This window comes from Tiliqua scincoides, chromosome 5 (assembly GCF_035046505.1).
Source record: "Tiliqua scincoides isolate rTilSci1 chromosome 5, rTilSci1.hap2, whole genome shotgun sequence".
NCBI lineage: Eukaryota > Metazoa > Chordata > Lepidosauria > Squamata > Scincidae > Tiliqua > Tiliqua scincoides.
Genome location: NC_089825.1, coordinates 15,807,201 through 15,823,351, shown reverse-complemented (window position 1 = coordinate 15,823,351; position 16,151 = coordinate 15,807,201). Strand labels below are relative to the sequence as shown.

The following is a 16,151-nucleotide window of genomic DNA, read 5'->3' as shown; positions in this document are numbered from 1 at the left end:
AGCGAACTGGCTAAGTAGTCAGAACAACCCATGTAATGAATATATGTACCTCAACTTCAAATGTTTGAATATTACACTCTGGCGCAAGCCTACCTCCAAAAGTGTGTCACAATGATGTGACCCAGTAGTCAGTCCCCTCCTGTAATGACTTTTCTGCTAGAGACTTTGAGTCAGGACAATCTGTCCAGGAGCTGTCACAAGCGTGGAGTCTGACAAAGAGCTTCCTGAAGACTCCAAACCTTGGAGGAACAACTCAGACCTCTTGGGTAAATCGTCTGTCAATCTCCCCACCACCTAAGTGGGTTCACACTCACTGAAGACCCATTTGGAGAAAGCAGAGCATACACTTCAAGGACATTTAATAGTACCACATGATACCACAACACTATCCCTTTAAATTCCCTGCAATTTCATTTGGAGGGCAGGGCTCTTGCAGTCATTAGGCCCCATCTGGGGATCCAAGGGCTCAGCTGAGCTCTGAACTTTGCTAAAGTATCATGTTTTTCCTGTTCCAAATGAATCTCTCCCAATAAATTCAATATTTTCATTTGCCTTCAATAATATTTCTAATGCCAGAGAGCAATCTTATTGTTTTTCTTTCAAATATTTGACAGCATACTGATCTTTGACTCTGTCACTCTGAACACACCTCTTAGTATCCTGTGCTACAGGAAACAAATACTCTTGTCTTCATAATGTCTTACAACTTGCCCAGACTAATTAACGACCCTCCAAGCCCAACTTTCTCCATGCCAGTCATATGAAAAATATATGAAAAGCAGTGGAAACAGCTCACAGCTTCAGAAACAAAAATAAAATTTTCATGTTTCAAGATTTTCATGTTAGGTACAGTATATACATTTGAGCACTTAAGTAAGAAGTAGACGAGACAGAACTGTGTTCACAGAGCACTTTTGCTCCCTTCTGCCTGTTGTACAACCTCATTGTCCTTGTGGTTGTTTGGTTGTAAGCAACAACAGAAAAGCATGCCAGTTCCATCATGACTGCAATTCTATTCTGGCTTTCACAAGGGAGTTAATCTGGTCTATTGTGTTAAGTGTTTGCCATCTGGTAAGGCATTGCCATCTGGTAAACCACCAAAGAAAAAGAAAACCCATGCTAAAGCAGTCCATTCACATAATATGTACGTGAACCTAACACAGTCATGGGAAACTATCATTTTTCACATATGCATGTGAATCCGTTCCCACACGTTTGTGGACAGGACAACTGAAATGAGAGCCAGGATATGTTAAGTGATCTGCAGATAAAATTGAGGATTTTTAAAAATTGTTGTTGTTTGCTTCCACTGTTTGGGCGGCGTGCAAAATGTATTTCTTTATATTTCATTGGTGAGAAAGAACCCTGTAATTGAGAGAGATTTTCCTCAAACACCATATTAACAATAAGAAAAAGAAAAAAAGAAAAACAGGCTACTCAGAATAAGCTTTTCATAGGGCAAATGCTTTCTGTCATCAGCTAATGGCTATTAGTACTCCAAAAATATGTATTTTGTTGGTTTACGGGACTGAAATGAATAGGTTTTCCTTTCAGGTCAAAAGTAGTGATTTTAGGTGATAAACTCTGTCAGTCCCCCTAATCATTTCTTTTTTTACTGGCTACTAGCCACCGCTTGCAGCCCCTCTTCCCACTTCAGTGGCCATTTATTTCTGTTTCACAAATCTCAAGTCATTTCAGGCAATCACGAATCACACATACAGAATCTGATGATGTCACAATATTATGTAGCTAATCCCGGGTAGATGGGACTCATCAGCCTGGGAAGGCAGCTCATCTAAGAGAAGGAAAACTCTGATCCCAAACCTCCACTGCCTTGTGGCTACATCCAGTTATGGAAAAGCCTTCAGGAGTCAACCTCGAGGCAAAATCCGGAGCCGGAGTCCCTGAGGCAGTTCATGGCTGAACACAGTCACGTTCTGGCAACTCCTGCGACGTCGCTGGAACCAACCGTATTGTCTTCTGCCTTTCCATTGGACCATTTCAGCGACGTGGAGAGGGGGGATTTGCTGCATGGGTAACAGCATATCCTCCATACCTACTTTACCCAGGCTTTGCGCACTGGACAGGACACTCTGTTCCAGAACCACCATTCAGAGCGTGACACAATAGTCTTCTGAGACTGAAGGATGCCAAATTATAATCAGATTTGGCTGTCACCTGATGACACTAAGGGAAAATTTAGAATGAAGGCAATATATCTAATAGCACAACCCTCTCCAGTCCCCTTCTTTAATTCGTGATGGCTAGTAAACCTTCATGAACACATTGGTATGTACAATATTGAGCAGTTCCATCTTATCTCTCCAGCCCCCTTTGCTCCATAACATCTTGTTCCTGAAGTTCCTCCAACTCTGAGGAACAGATTTAGGGCTGTTCAATCCTATTCAACTTTCCAGTGCCTGTGCAGCCGCAATGCAGCCCCGAGAAAAGGGAACAAACATTCCTTTAGTTTGAGGAAGCCTCTGTGACTGCCCCCCTACCGCAGGATACAAAGCATGCCCTGTTGGCACGGCTGCACTAGCCCTGGAAAATTGGATAAGGTTTGGCCCTTAGGCTGGTGCAAAGGACTATAGAGGGAAGGGGCAATTGCTGAAAAAAATGTGCTCACCTCTTACACTTTTGCAAAAGAAGATTTGGATTTAATCCACTGTGCAGAAAGAGGCTGGAGCAGCCTTGAGTCGCTACCACCACATTAGCCTCTGCTTCTCCACTGGCCATGGAAGGCAACACAAGCTGGGAGCAGAGCTTTTGCTCAATGGAGTAATGGGAGGATTGAGCATTTCAGATGCTCTGTTCTGTGCAGCATGTGTGTGTGAGTGAGAGAGACAGAGAGAGAGTTGGATATCAAATATGTTTCCATCAATCAATGGAAACACTCTGCAAGGTTCTACTTTGGTCTAAGCGTGCCTTTTCCAGCAGCCCTCCCCAGCCCAACAGGTCTCTCTTGCTAAGACAGATGTCAGGAGCCACATGAAGAGACATTGCTATTAACTTTCCTCTTCCAGATCATGGCAATACAGGAATTCAGCTTTCTGTCAGTTTCTGACTGATGACATTGGCAGCCAATGACGCTGCATGAAATTCAGTCTTCCGATGGTGATACTGTCCGCCTTTGGTGGGTTGGAATTCCACCGTCCTACTGGTGATGATGCCATTGAAGCTGGCCTGGCATAGGCACACATGCTAAGCTAAGGGCATGGCACCGTTTTTCTGGCAGGCCGCAACTGCTGAGGGCATTTTGAGCACCATCTTAGGTTAGGGAAGGATGTGGCTAATCATGTAAAATGAATGAGAGTGAAGTTTGAGCCATTTTTGTTCCTGTAAGTCTCGGTGACCCCCTTAGACCCACAGTGTTGAAGAATACTGATTTAATCCAAACATGGAAATGTATTTTGGGTAACAGTTACTTATCATTTGGGATTGCCTTGGGATTGCAGTGTCAAGAATGAACAACACTGAACTGGCATTCCAACTGAATTAACTTCCATAAAGAAGTACTGGTCAGTGATTGCTAGGCCACAATGACCAACCCCACCACAATGTCATAACATAAAGCCCAGCACAGACTGTGGACATTCCCTAGGTATGACTGATAAAGGCTTGCTTGGAGAGTATCCTAAAGGCATCTCAGCTATTGCACATCTAACTCCATCAGCACATCTGTACACAACAAGTGTTTAGGTACAGTCTCTTAAAACAGAATTGCAGCAAACACTGCAATAGCACAGATATGCCCTACTTGCAGAACAGAGGTTGCCACATTCTGCATCTCACACTTCTGGCTTTGACGATCATGATGTGAATTCTCCTGGACTGCAAATGCCGCTACAACACAGACACACTGAAAAGGAATGAGGTCTATCAACAGATATTCTCTTTGATAGCTAAATGGGACTTTTGTATTTAGAGGCATTGCACCTCTGGCTGCTGAATGCCTGGGATAACTAGCATGACAGAGCCACCCCCTTATTTCTCTCATGCAGTACTTGTGAGCTTCCCAGAGGCATTTGGCTGGTTGCTCTTGGAAACTGCATGGACTCACGGTTCGATTCAGCAAAGCAATTCTTAAGTTGTGTATGTTGTGACATTTCACTAGCATCACAAAAATGTAATTGTTGAAACAGTACTTCTTAGGACTGGCTGGTAATTCCCCCCCCCTTTAAAACGTTGAGCCATCTGGAAATGACAATTTAATCTCTACATTTTATATTAGCAATAGCAAGTGCTTATAATTGTAAAACATGTTACTAACTTCAGCTAGGAAACATGATCACAATTAACCTCCTAGTCTGAGTTCAGTAGGAATGCAGTTAAGAACAAATTGCCACACATGAAGTCAAGACCACAACACTGTCAGTACAAATGTAACATTCAAGCCCGCATCAGTTGCTCAGCTGGCCTTGTGTTCTAAATCACTGGTATGTGCTGTTGAGCATATGGGACTAGTGTGCAGTGATTCCAAGATTTCCACTGTAATTGTACGTTGTGATTGTACAGCTATTTTTCCAATCCATGGCAAACATGAATTTTTATTCATTTTCTGAATAAATGAATGAAATGAAATGTAACACAGAATGTTAAGAGTTGGCAGGTACCTTGGAGGCCAACTAGTCCAGCCCTGTGCTCCATGAAATTCTCTCTTCCAAAGCTTTCCCTACACAGCTTTGTACCATCTGAAAATTCAACAAGTATCACTTCCAGCTCCTCATCCACGCCATTTAAAAAAAATGTTCAACAGCACAGGGCAAAGACAGAGCCCTGCAGCACTCCACTTGATACTTTCCTCCAGGATGATGTGGAACCATTATATTAGCATCCTTTGCTAATGGTCGTTTGAACCTGCCTAACAGTAATAGCATCTAGCCTACATTTTACCATTTTACCCACAAGGATATTATGGGAGACTTTATCATGGCTAAAGGTGTTTGAAAACAGCCCAATCCTATGTATGTCTACTCAGAAGTAGGGCTCATTATAGTTAATGGGTAAAGGTGTTTGTTTCCAGTAAGTTAGGATTACAGCCTTACTGAATGCAGTGAGTTTACTTCTGAGTAAGGTAAATAACACAATTTTCAAACACTCTATCCATGGGGCTTAATTCCAAGTGAGTGTGGATTGGACTGTAGACTGCATTATTTATTTTACTCAGAAGTAAGCCCTTCTTGTTCAGTAAGACTTAGGTTGTAATCCCATTTAACTCACTGAAAACAAACACCTCTACTCATGGGAAAGGCTCCACTGAAATCTAGGTACACTATGTCCACAGTTTGCTTGGCGCTACAAACACATCAGCAGCATTCCCCGGACTTCCCCACACACTTTCTTGATGAAGCCTCTTGATCCTATTAGCTATCTTTGTGATATATGTTAGCTATACTTGCGAGCTCTGCTTGCAAGCTACAGGTGTGTTGTTCCTTTAAGAGAGAGCTGTCTCAGTGAGCAATGTCCCAAACTGGTGGCTTTACTTTTCTGATTAACAATTGTTGGTTTAGTTCAGTGATTTTCAACCTTTTTCATCTCACAGCATACTGACAAGGCTCTGAAATTGTCAAGGCACACCATCGGTTTTTTGACAATTGACAAGGCGCACCTCACGGACAGCAGGGGCTTGCATCCCCCAGTGGCCCTACTAACAAATGATCCTACTAACAAATGGCCCACCTCACCCCAGCACTGTCTGTTCTAGTGGCTGTCTGCTGGTATGCATTTGCATCTTTTTAGATTGTGAGCCCTTTTGGGACAGGGAGCCATTTAGTTATTTGATTTTTCTCTGTAAACCGCTTTGTGAACTTTTAGTTGAAAAGCGGTATATAAATACTGTTAATAATAATCCTCCCCCAAATTCCCTTGGCACACCTGCAGACCATCCATGGCACACTAATGTGCCACAGCACACTGGCAGTTAGTTTACCCTGCTGCAGACTTTATGGTTTTCATTAATAAAAGTGACCCTTTGTCCCAAGCCTTTGTCTGTTGTGCTTATTTCGGAGGTGCGAGGGTAAATAGTTTATAAAGCCTAACGTGTATACAGCATGGAGCAGTGTCTGTTAGATCCTGCTTTATCTAGCACTCTTTTACTAATTGCCTGAAAATACAAAAGATAATATTATTTAGATGTTAGTGTTTTAGGACAGACCTGAATTGTAAATGAATTGCCATAAGAAAATTAGGAAAAGCACTTATGAGATTCAGTAGTTTAATCATTATCAACAAAAATGAAAACTGAAGCTTTAAAACCATCACCCTTTTCCTACAAATGTGATTGGAGTCTCTCTTCCTTCTTTTTCAGTTGACACTTGGTTGACATCAGTCCATTTTACTCCCTTTCAGGGTACACTAAAGAGGCTAACTGCAGCAGACTAGAGATTTTCAAAGCAACTTGATATTTAATAAACAGGAAAGATCCTCTTAAGACATGGTGTTGTTTTTGACCATCAAAAGGAAGTTCTGACATCTGTTATTTTTGTAATAGAAATATTATTTCAATTTTTAAAAGGCAACTTCAAGCTGTGGTTAGAGTCACAGTAGGTTGAGTGGTTTTTGTATGTTTTTTACACCCTAATGAAAAGACACTGCAGCAACTGTTACCCTGCACATGCCTGATCTCATCTGATCTCAGAAGTTAGGCAGGGTCAGGCCTGGTTAGTACTTGGATGGGAGACCACCTGGGAATACTGGGTGCTGTAGGCTTATACCATAGTCTTTCGAGACTGAAGGTTGCCTGACTGGTTTGAAAACAGTTTGAGACTGACTGGGTGCTGTAGGCTTATACCATAGTCTTTCGAGACTGAAGGTTACCAACCAGTTCTGACATTAGCAACAAAGAATATCTTGGAAACCTATACCTTTAACCATTTATAACAGAGGAAATTTTGGCAGGTGCTGCTTTTTAAGCCCTTCCATGGTGAGCTGCACTGATAAAATTGCCTCTTCTATACAACGGTTAAAGGTATAGGCACTCTGTCCTCCATTGCATCTGTCACCCTGGTTGTTTCTTATAAAAAATCATATAATTCTGTAAATGCAAAGGTAATACATGCAAATCTGCATGACTGGTTTCCTGTGCTCAGGCCAAGGTGCTTTCCCAGGTCCCAGCATAGGTGCTGTTGACTGGGACACATCCCATGTTCTTACTTGTGCACTATAGCATTGTAAAAGTATAGAAGGGAACTTTTAGCATGCTGAAACAGGAGCCTGGGCTGCTGCTCTTAAATTTGCTTTGTGAGACTCTCTGAAAGCAACAGCACTTTAGCACAATTGGCTTATCAAGTGTTTCTGGTTGCAGTGTTTGATCACAATATTGCTTTTGCTTGGGATGCCAAAAAGTCTATTTTCCCCCAGACACATTATTCTTTTTATTAGGTGAAAAGTAATGTCCATCAACTAACTGCGTTGATGCCCTCAACAGTAAATTGAGGTAACCTGAACATTACTCATGATTTAAATATACCAGGATAGTTTCATTACAATCTGGAAACAAATGTGAGGTGCTTGCAAATCATATTGTGGTTTTTTTCCTGCCTCCCAAGTGAAATTTCAACTTAAGCTTCAGAGAAATGTGCAATAAGGTTACCATCTGTGTCATTAGATTCAGGCCAGATCGACATTTTCACAATGTTCCCAGGCTGCAACATAGCTTAGTTATTAGCAATTACAAACATGGCTCAGTTATTAGCAGTGGGATGTCTTCATCCAGTTCAAATCGTCTGTGCCTCTTTTATTTATTTTGGAGGAACAATGAGTATAAAACATCTCTGCTGGACTCTGACATGGTGTTTACAAAGGCAGATGTCTGTAGCAATCAAGAGGTGGATGGGGGAGGCGGAGAAGGAGGATGCTGTTACAGCCACTGAAAGTTGCTTTCATCAGAGTTTGACTTGTACTCAAGGATTCCTACAACGAGGCTCTTTCAGAAAATACAAAGAGATGAGAGCAGGAAGGAAGAAAACAGCTCCAGAGAGCCAAAGCTTTTAGGCTGCAATCCTGTACAGATTTACAAGAGAGTAAGCCAAATTGCATACACTGGGAACTACTTCTGAGTAAACATGTATCAGACTGCATCATAAATGTCTTTCCCTTTCTTATGTTAGTGTATAGATACTCAGTAAGATATATTCATTATTTAAAATATCTATTACTGCAAGATACGCAGTTCTTCTCCCAGCCACATCAGTGCTGGGATGCAAGGAGATGTAGCAGATAATCAAGTGTCAGATTGTCCCCTTACACTATCTGCCACTGCTTCAGCCCAACAGAGCCCATGGTAATTACAGGCATGCCCCAGTATCTGCAGATCTGGTTATCCATGATTCCCCTTGGTCCCTCCATGTCGCCCGCACTCATTACCTTTGTTTATGTGAATTACATTTGCACGAATTGATAACATCTCTTGCTTGAACAAATGCTATAAGCAAAAAGCTTATAGCCAGCCAGCAGGCAAGCAGTCTGCAGTCTAGAAAAAAAGACTAAGAGCGCAATCCTAAATGTGCACTCAGCTGGTGCAAGTCCCTTATGCCAGCCTAGGAAGACCACAAATGTGCCGTAAAGCAAATTTGCATCTCCTTAGACGTCAGCTAGGTCAGCTGGCATGGAGGCATGCCAGCCTGCGGAGGCCAAATCCAGTCTCCACGCCAATGGAGACAGGTGAGCCTGTGCTGGCCGAGCTCAGCTGGCACGGGTGTCTGGGGCACGTGGGGAGGAGGTGTTCTGTGGTTGGGGGAGGGCAGGCAGCGGTAGGCAGGGAGTGTAGGGTGGGGCCTGTCCCTGGGCAGCCCAGGATAGTCCTGGTGGACTCTCTTTAGGTGGTGCAGAGTCAAGTAGCCCTATTGGGGCTGCTGCAGTTCTACCCAGGGAAAGGAGAATTACTTCCCCTTGTCTCAGGCTGGGCCACAGCCAGCTTGAAACTCACACTGAGTATAGCGCAGGTCAGCTGGCCTGCCTGTTCCAGTGCAAGATAGAATTGTACTGGTTGGTTGGCTGGCAACCTTCAGTCTCGAAAGACTATGGTATAAGCCTACAGCACCTGGTATTCCCGGGCGATCTCCCATCCAAATACTAACCAAGCCTGACCCTGCTTAGCTTCTGAGATCAGACGAGATCGGGCATCTGCAGGGTAACAGTTGCTGCCCTTGAAATAAGAAGCAGGAAAAAGGAAGTGAACATTTGCTCTTCGTTTCCTTTCTAGGCTGAAGACTGCTTGCCTAGCTATAAGCTTTCTGCTTATAGTGTTTGTTCAAGCAAGAGACTTATCCCTTTGCACATATGTAACATAAACAAAAGTAATGGGCCACAGAGATAGGGTCCCCCCATACCTGTGGTTTCTGGTATCCATTGGGTGGCCAGAAATTTATTTCCCACTGATATTGGACACGTGTATATCATCATCATCATGATCAAGATATTATGAGGGAACCAGAACACTACACAGGTGGGACTTCTATACCTGTGAATTTGGGTTCAGAACCTGCGCATCTGCCCACCTGTTATCCTCCAGTCTCAACTGAAGCTGTGCTCTGGTGCATTCGGAAGCCCTTTTGAGACACAGGGAGGCTGTGCGTGGCCTCCCCAACCCTCAGGAGGCCTTCTGAAGCCTCTGGAAGGCCAAAAAAATCAGCACTTCTTTTTTTTTTTGACTGAAAACTTGGAAGTGCTTTTTTTTGTTGTTCTAGTGGCCTCAGAATGCCTCCTTAGGGTCAGAAAGGCTATGCATGTTCTCCCTGGTTCTCAGAAGGGCCACTGAACATGATCAGAGCACAGCTCTGGTTGCAATAGGACATGGTGACCAGATACAATGTAGGATAGAGTGCCTATATCTGTAACCATTGTATAGAAGAGGGAATTTGGGCAGGTGCAGTTCAACATGGAAAGGTTTAAAAAGCTGCACCTGCCCAAATTCCCAGTTCTATACAATGGTTAAAGGTATAGGCACTCTATCCTCCATTGTATCTGGTCACCCTGCAATAGGAGGGTCTAGGTGCCGCAATCCATGGATTTGTTTATCAGTGGTTTTTGGTAACCATGAGGGTCCAGGAATGGATTCCCCATGGATATTGAGGCACCACCTGTAAGTTTAAGTACCAATTAGAGAATGAAGAATAAAATAGTTTGTTGTTCTGGGGGGCACTATTAGTGTAATATTGGAGAGTCTGACAAAAATTAATGTTGTTCAGAACCAAAAATCCTTTTTTCTTTTCTTGGTTTTCACAAAGGAGAGTAATTTTCTTTGACATTTGAAAAGAATTCAAATTATGAGATGCTGTATGGTAAAAAGCTACAGCTGCCTAACAGAAAGACAGTACCCTAATTTTTTGAAGTTTTTTTTTTTCTTGGACTCTACTTAAGTAAAAACAACAGGCTGATTCATAGTTGCCCAATTATCGGTAATAGAAAAGTGGATTCTCTTTTCTTCTGCTCTACCCCAGTCAACCATAAAAGGAATCTGGGATCCCACATCCTCAGTGCTTTGCAGGGGGAACATTCCATCATTTTCTCCCTATAGTAGCCCACCCAGGCACTAATACAGACAACTCACACATGTGACACATTTTATGTATTGTGTTCAGGAACAGGTTCTGTTTATGAGGTCTGTTTTTATGACCACATTGGGGCAAGGGAATAAACTGAGATCGACTACAAAACAGGCTGATCAGGGACCTTTTCCTTTGAGTCTCTGGAAAACATTCAATAGGTATTCCTACATGTTTGCTGCAGTAAAGAGGGACAGTTGCTCCCCCCTGCTAAATATAAGAGGACACCACTTTAAAAGATGCCTCTTTGCCCAGTTAGCAGGGATTATGCATTTTATGCAAGAATAGCATTATCAGGAAGGGAGAAGCAGAACTAGGCTACATTCTGGAATCTGGTTTATTTACAAGACATGCATGTCTACTCAGAAGTAATGTCTACTTATGCATGTCTACTCAGAAGTAAGCCCCACTGAATCCAATGGAACATACTGCCAGGTAAGTGTATATAGGATTGTAGCCTTAAAGAATAGGGAGCTAAACAGCTGTGTTGCATTTATTAAAAAAAAAAATAAAAACATGTAAATATTTGCATTGTGACAGGTGCAATTAAGCTACTTGTTTAGGATAGGATTTCCAGTTTTACACAGGGCCTAACTCTGGTCTCTTTGGTAGTGTCACAATAAATTCTGCAGCATTTCATCACAGCAGTCACATGGTTGGAGACACCTGTCAAAACAAATGGGATTTAACATTCCAACACGCAAGTATGGGTTAGAGTGTCCATTTGGCTCCGTACTGCTCCCTATAGCCATTAGAGATTTCTTCACTGACTTTGGACTGGTCTTATTTCTTTTCTAATGATTCATCATTGTCTTATTTCTGCCCTCTTCTCCACAAGCTGGTATCAGACTCTTTTGCACTGTCTGCATTCATATCCATAAGTGACTTTGTGTACACCAAAAATTATCTGTTTGCTGTAACCCACACCTAAACATTTCATATTCCATACTGTTCATTATCTGCAACAATCAGGGCAATGACAGTAGTATGTTACTTATATAAAAATCTCATTCCGACTTTGTTTTGCAGTTCAAGCTGTTTTACACATCCCTTTTCCCACCTTTATAATACATTCTGCAAAAGTGCTCAAATGTGACAGACAAACTTGCTGTACTACACTTTGAGATCTAAAGGACATATCTGTCTCTTACTGCGTTGGTATAGAGCCAATATACACATTAGCAACATCAGTGGTTGTGCATTTCCTAACTGATGCTATTTAGTTGTTGCTGAAAAATTCCCATTTTCAACAGAGCTGTTTACTAAACATTGTAACTAGAATGATGCAATAGAACACAAAAAGTGAGATTAACAACTTTCTCGGATCATATAAAAGTTTATTCATGGTCAGTGGGTCATCTGAGTGCACTTGGATGTTCTGATTGTCCAGCATCTCAAACTACAACCGGGCATATGGTAAAATCTGCACACCACCTGTTCACTGTGAGCAAACTTCATCCTGAACTGAAAAACAACCAATTTTATGAATAAAACATGCAAGTTTTTTTGGGATAATATTCCAAAATTTGCTTTATTTTTATTTCAGAAGGACCTATTTGCACAATAAATTTTTAATAGCCAAGATGTTTTCAGTGTATACGTAAAAAGGTAAAGCATGAATTTGACAATTTGTGTTTGCATAAACTTGACAGGGAGTTTGAGTGGCTATAGTCAAGTGGGGGTAGGGTCAAGGGTGAAATGACTGCTTTAAGTAGCAGGTTGGGGGAAGCAGCAAACTGGCAGGTTTACTCTACCTGGCCACTGCCACTAGCCATCACCTGCTTTATGTGGCCGCTGCCTCACTCTCCTCTCAAAAGATTGTGGCATCAGAACTGGTTGAGGAGATAACTACTGATGCAATCCTATTCCAGATTCCTCTCCTCCAAGAAAGCAAATTCTTACTATTACTATTCTTACTATTCTTACTATTCTCCCCTGCGTCTTCTAAGCAGAAGAACTGCTTCCTTGAACCTTTCCACCTGGCCAGTTTAGAAGAAGTGGCAACACCAGAGAAGGTGATAGAAGAGATGATTTAGGGCAGGCACACCCTTGCATGCAGTCCAGTGGCATAGCTAGGGGAGCGGGGTGGTAAGGACTGCAGGCTGCAATGTGCCATGTGAGCGGCCCATCCCACAGGCCATTCGAGCCATTCTGGGCAGCAATGGCTATGTGTAGCTACTGCCCCTCCTGTGGCTATGCCACTGGTGTAATCAATAAATGGGGGGAGTTGATGGAATTAGACACTACTTCAAGTGTTAGCTCAGCTTGGGCTGGACCTGAGCCATTTCCTTGGAGGTTGCTTTGGGTTTGCCAATGTATACTGTGATATACAGTATAAACACAGGTGAAAAGGCCTGTGTAAGCATAAACTCATAAAGATGGATGGAATCTTGTTTAATCCCACTGTATTCCCTCCAGTAGCCAGCCTTCCTGAAGGAATCTACACAAACTACATAAACCAATACAATTCAAATATTTGTGATCTAAATGATGATCTCTTCAGTCAACTCTTTACACCTTGCCCCAAACCTTGGCCATACTCCAGACCCTAAGACAGTTCAGTATAGGTTCTCTCTAGCCCGCATCTGCAAAGTGCCACTGAATACAGCTACTGCTACCCCTAATTCCTACCCTTTGTTCTTGCATACAAGTTGGTCTGCAAACAATATTATTTGTCATTTTTAAATCTGATTAAGATTTATATAACACACATTTATATAACACACACATGGAAAAATATTTAGGCAAAATATTTTGAATAAAAGAGCTGTTAACTAACTGTACCGCTGTATTTAACGATCTTCCTTGCCATTACTGGATGAAGTCAGTGTTTCTTTACAATAGCCTATAGCTAAATATAATAAAAAATGACTTGCCTTCTGCTTTTTTACTCTTTTCTCAGTTTTTTTTTCCATTGGTTTTCATTTTGAATAGTAGCTTACAAGCCAATCTGAACAGGAATTAAACATGTTGAAAAGAAAGCCTTTTACAAAAAAAAAAAAAAAAAAACATTAGGGGAAAGGAGCATACAAAACCATGCTCAAAACACCCTTTAAGAAGAGGCAAAAAAAAAGAAATCTATACTAGAGGCTACCCAAATGTTGTGGAGTGATTTCAATATGCATCAACAAAAAACAGAAGAAAAGAAAAACTAAAACAAAAGAAACCACACAATGGAAAGAAGGCATGTACCAGATCCTTCCAACCAGGAGCAGCCTTTTAAAAAGTAAAGGAGTGTATGAGTTCAAGCTGCCCAGGATGGATTTAAAGTGATCCCAGTCCCTTCCACACATGAGAACACAGCCATTAGTGTGTCACTGCTGTTAGGTTCACAGCTCCCTATGGGAACACTTTGCTAATGCAGAACAGACTAGTTTCATACAGACAATAAGCACGTACTTGAAATTACTTGCAAATGGATGGCATTTGCCATTCAGTTTTCAGTTCAAACTGAGCCTTTTATAGATCCTTCTCATAAGTAGTAAAAATGTCTTTTGTGGGTAGAGTTTCCACTTCATTTTTGTTTGCTTGGATAACTTTTTTTTTTTCCTTCTTCTTTAAATCACTCTAGGTACAGTTCAGCTCACACTGAGAAAAAGGGTGCTTCCAGAGGACAACACAAAAGCAAATTTTTTGTTAATGCTAAACTAGCACTCACTCTGTTCTGTGGCAATTGCAGATCATCTCATTCTCATGCACTAACAAAAAACTAGATCTTATTGTTTGGAAGTTGGAAAGCAACCCCAGCTGCATTACCCATCTGAAAAGCCTGCAGCGGGAGGGCAGGCAGGCTCAAAAAGATACACTTTCCATGAAGGGAGCTGGCTGAAGTTCAGTAGAAGGATGTTCATTGGAAGAAGGGAAAGAGGCAACTTTTCAACCTCTGCACAGGTCAGCAATCTCATCAGAAGCAGAAGTGGTAGCTGCTGGGCCCACTTCCCACCCAAGCATGCCTGGTCTTTGTACTTCCACCTGCTGCCTATTCACCTATCCTGCAAAGCAACTGGGACCTCCTGATGCTCTTTGGTACACTTTGATGCTGACGTTCAATGTTTTTTTCTGGTTTTTGCTTCCTCTCTTGGATTTTCTGCCAGATTGCGTGTGTGATGCACACTGAGGTTGTTGATCCTGTGCACCATTTTTAAATGTAAAACAAACCTTCCATTAGCTTTCAACAGTCCCTCCATTTTTTTCCATTTAAAAATGGTGCATGAGGAAGGTAATTGGGATAAAAGTTGTGATGGGAGAAAACTACTACAGGCACTCTAATCCACCACCATAGCTTTGCCCCATTTCACATCCCACACTTACAAACTGTAATTAAACCTGTGTCATGTTCATGAGAAGTTATGCAAGTAAGCATATATGTAACTGGATCCTTACAGAGTGAGAGGTGGGTGGACAAAAGGGGAAAAAAAGACATGAGGGGTGTGTGACCGAAGGACCGATTAACAGTAGGCAGTACAGCCTGTGGCCACAAACACCAGCAGATTCCCACTTCTGGAGTTAATTTTGGAAACAACATTAAGGAATGAATTAAATGCAAAAGAAATTTCTCTAAGGTTAAGTGTGTATAGGGTTGCAATGCATGATTTAATTGGGTGGCAGCCTTACTGAAAAGCCTTTAAATCAATGGTTCTCACACATTTAGCACTGGGACCCACTTTTTAAAATGAGAATCTGTCAGGACCCACCGGAAGTGACATCATCAAGCAGGAACATTTTTAACAATCCTAGGTTGCATTCCTACCTACACTTACTCAGGACTAAGTCCCATTGACTATCCTTGTTAAAAGAATATACATAGTTGCTTGTTAAAAGTACAGGTCTGTAATTTCCCCAAATGCAGTCACATACCATGGGAGCATCAAGTTTAATATACTAAAAATAAAATATTGAAATGAATGGGGACCCACCAGAAATTGGCTCGCGACCCACCTAGTGGGTCCCAACCCACACTGTTTTGTGTTTGAGAAACACTGCTTTAAATCACTCATTCTTGGTTGTCCTGCATCTTTGGTACCCATTTCTGACCTGTGCAATTAGGGAAATGCTTGGGAAAATGCTACAATGCAACATCTGGAAACACAGGCTCTTCCTAGTACAGTATAGGCACATCTTACTGCAGCCCTTAATCATCCTGACTCTGCTCTCAGTACTGGCACAATGGACCATTTTGGTGGTCAATGATTCCCATTTTGATCACTTACAGCCCAATCCTACCCAACTTTCCAGCATCAATGCAGCCATGCCTATGGGTGCATACTGTATTCAACAGTGGAGGGGCAGTCAAAGAGGCCTCCTCAAGGTAAGAGAACATTTGTTCTCTTACCTCAGGGTTGCATTGCAATTGCATTGGTGCTGGAAAGTTGGTTAGAATAGAGCTATTAGTGAGCAACTCATATGGTCAAGCTTCAGAGCTACTGTTTGGCCCAATTGCTACAACAGAACTGAACTGGGACCTTGTGTTTTTGTAGGTCTATGCACATATAGCCCTAAAGTGCAGCTGCTCTCCTCTAACTACAGTGTAAAAGGTTTCCTTTTGAATTTTGGCTTCAGCAAATACTTAGGGAAGTTAAAAGCTGTTCATTTTCTTATAATACT

General features: G+C 42.0%; 1 protein-coding gene and 1 pseudogene across 3 annotated transcripts in view; one reads left to right on the top strand and one right to left on the bottom strand.

Annotated features, from left to right (window-relative positions):
• NRP1 (neuropilin 1) overlaps window positions 1-16,151 on the bottom strand; it is a 177,237-nt gene that overhangs the window by 138,960 nt on the left and 22,126 nt on the right. The gene's annotated exons all lie outside the window — the stretch shown is intronic.
• LOC136654803 (5S ribosomal RNA) lies at window positions 6,592-6,711 on the top strand (annotated as a pseudogene).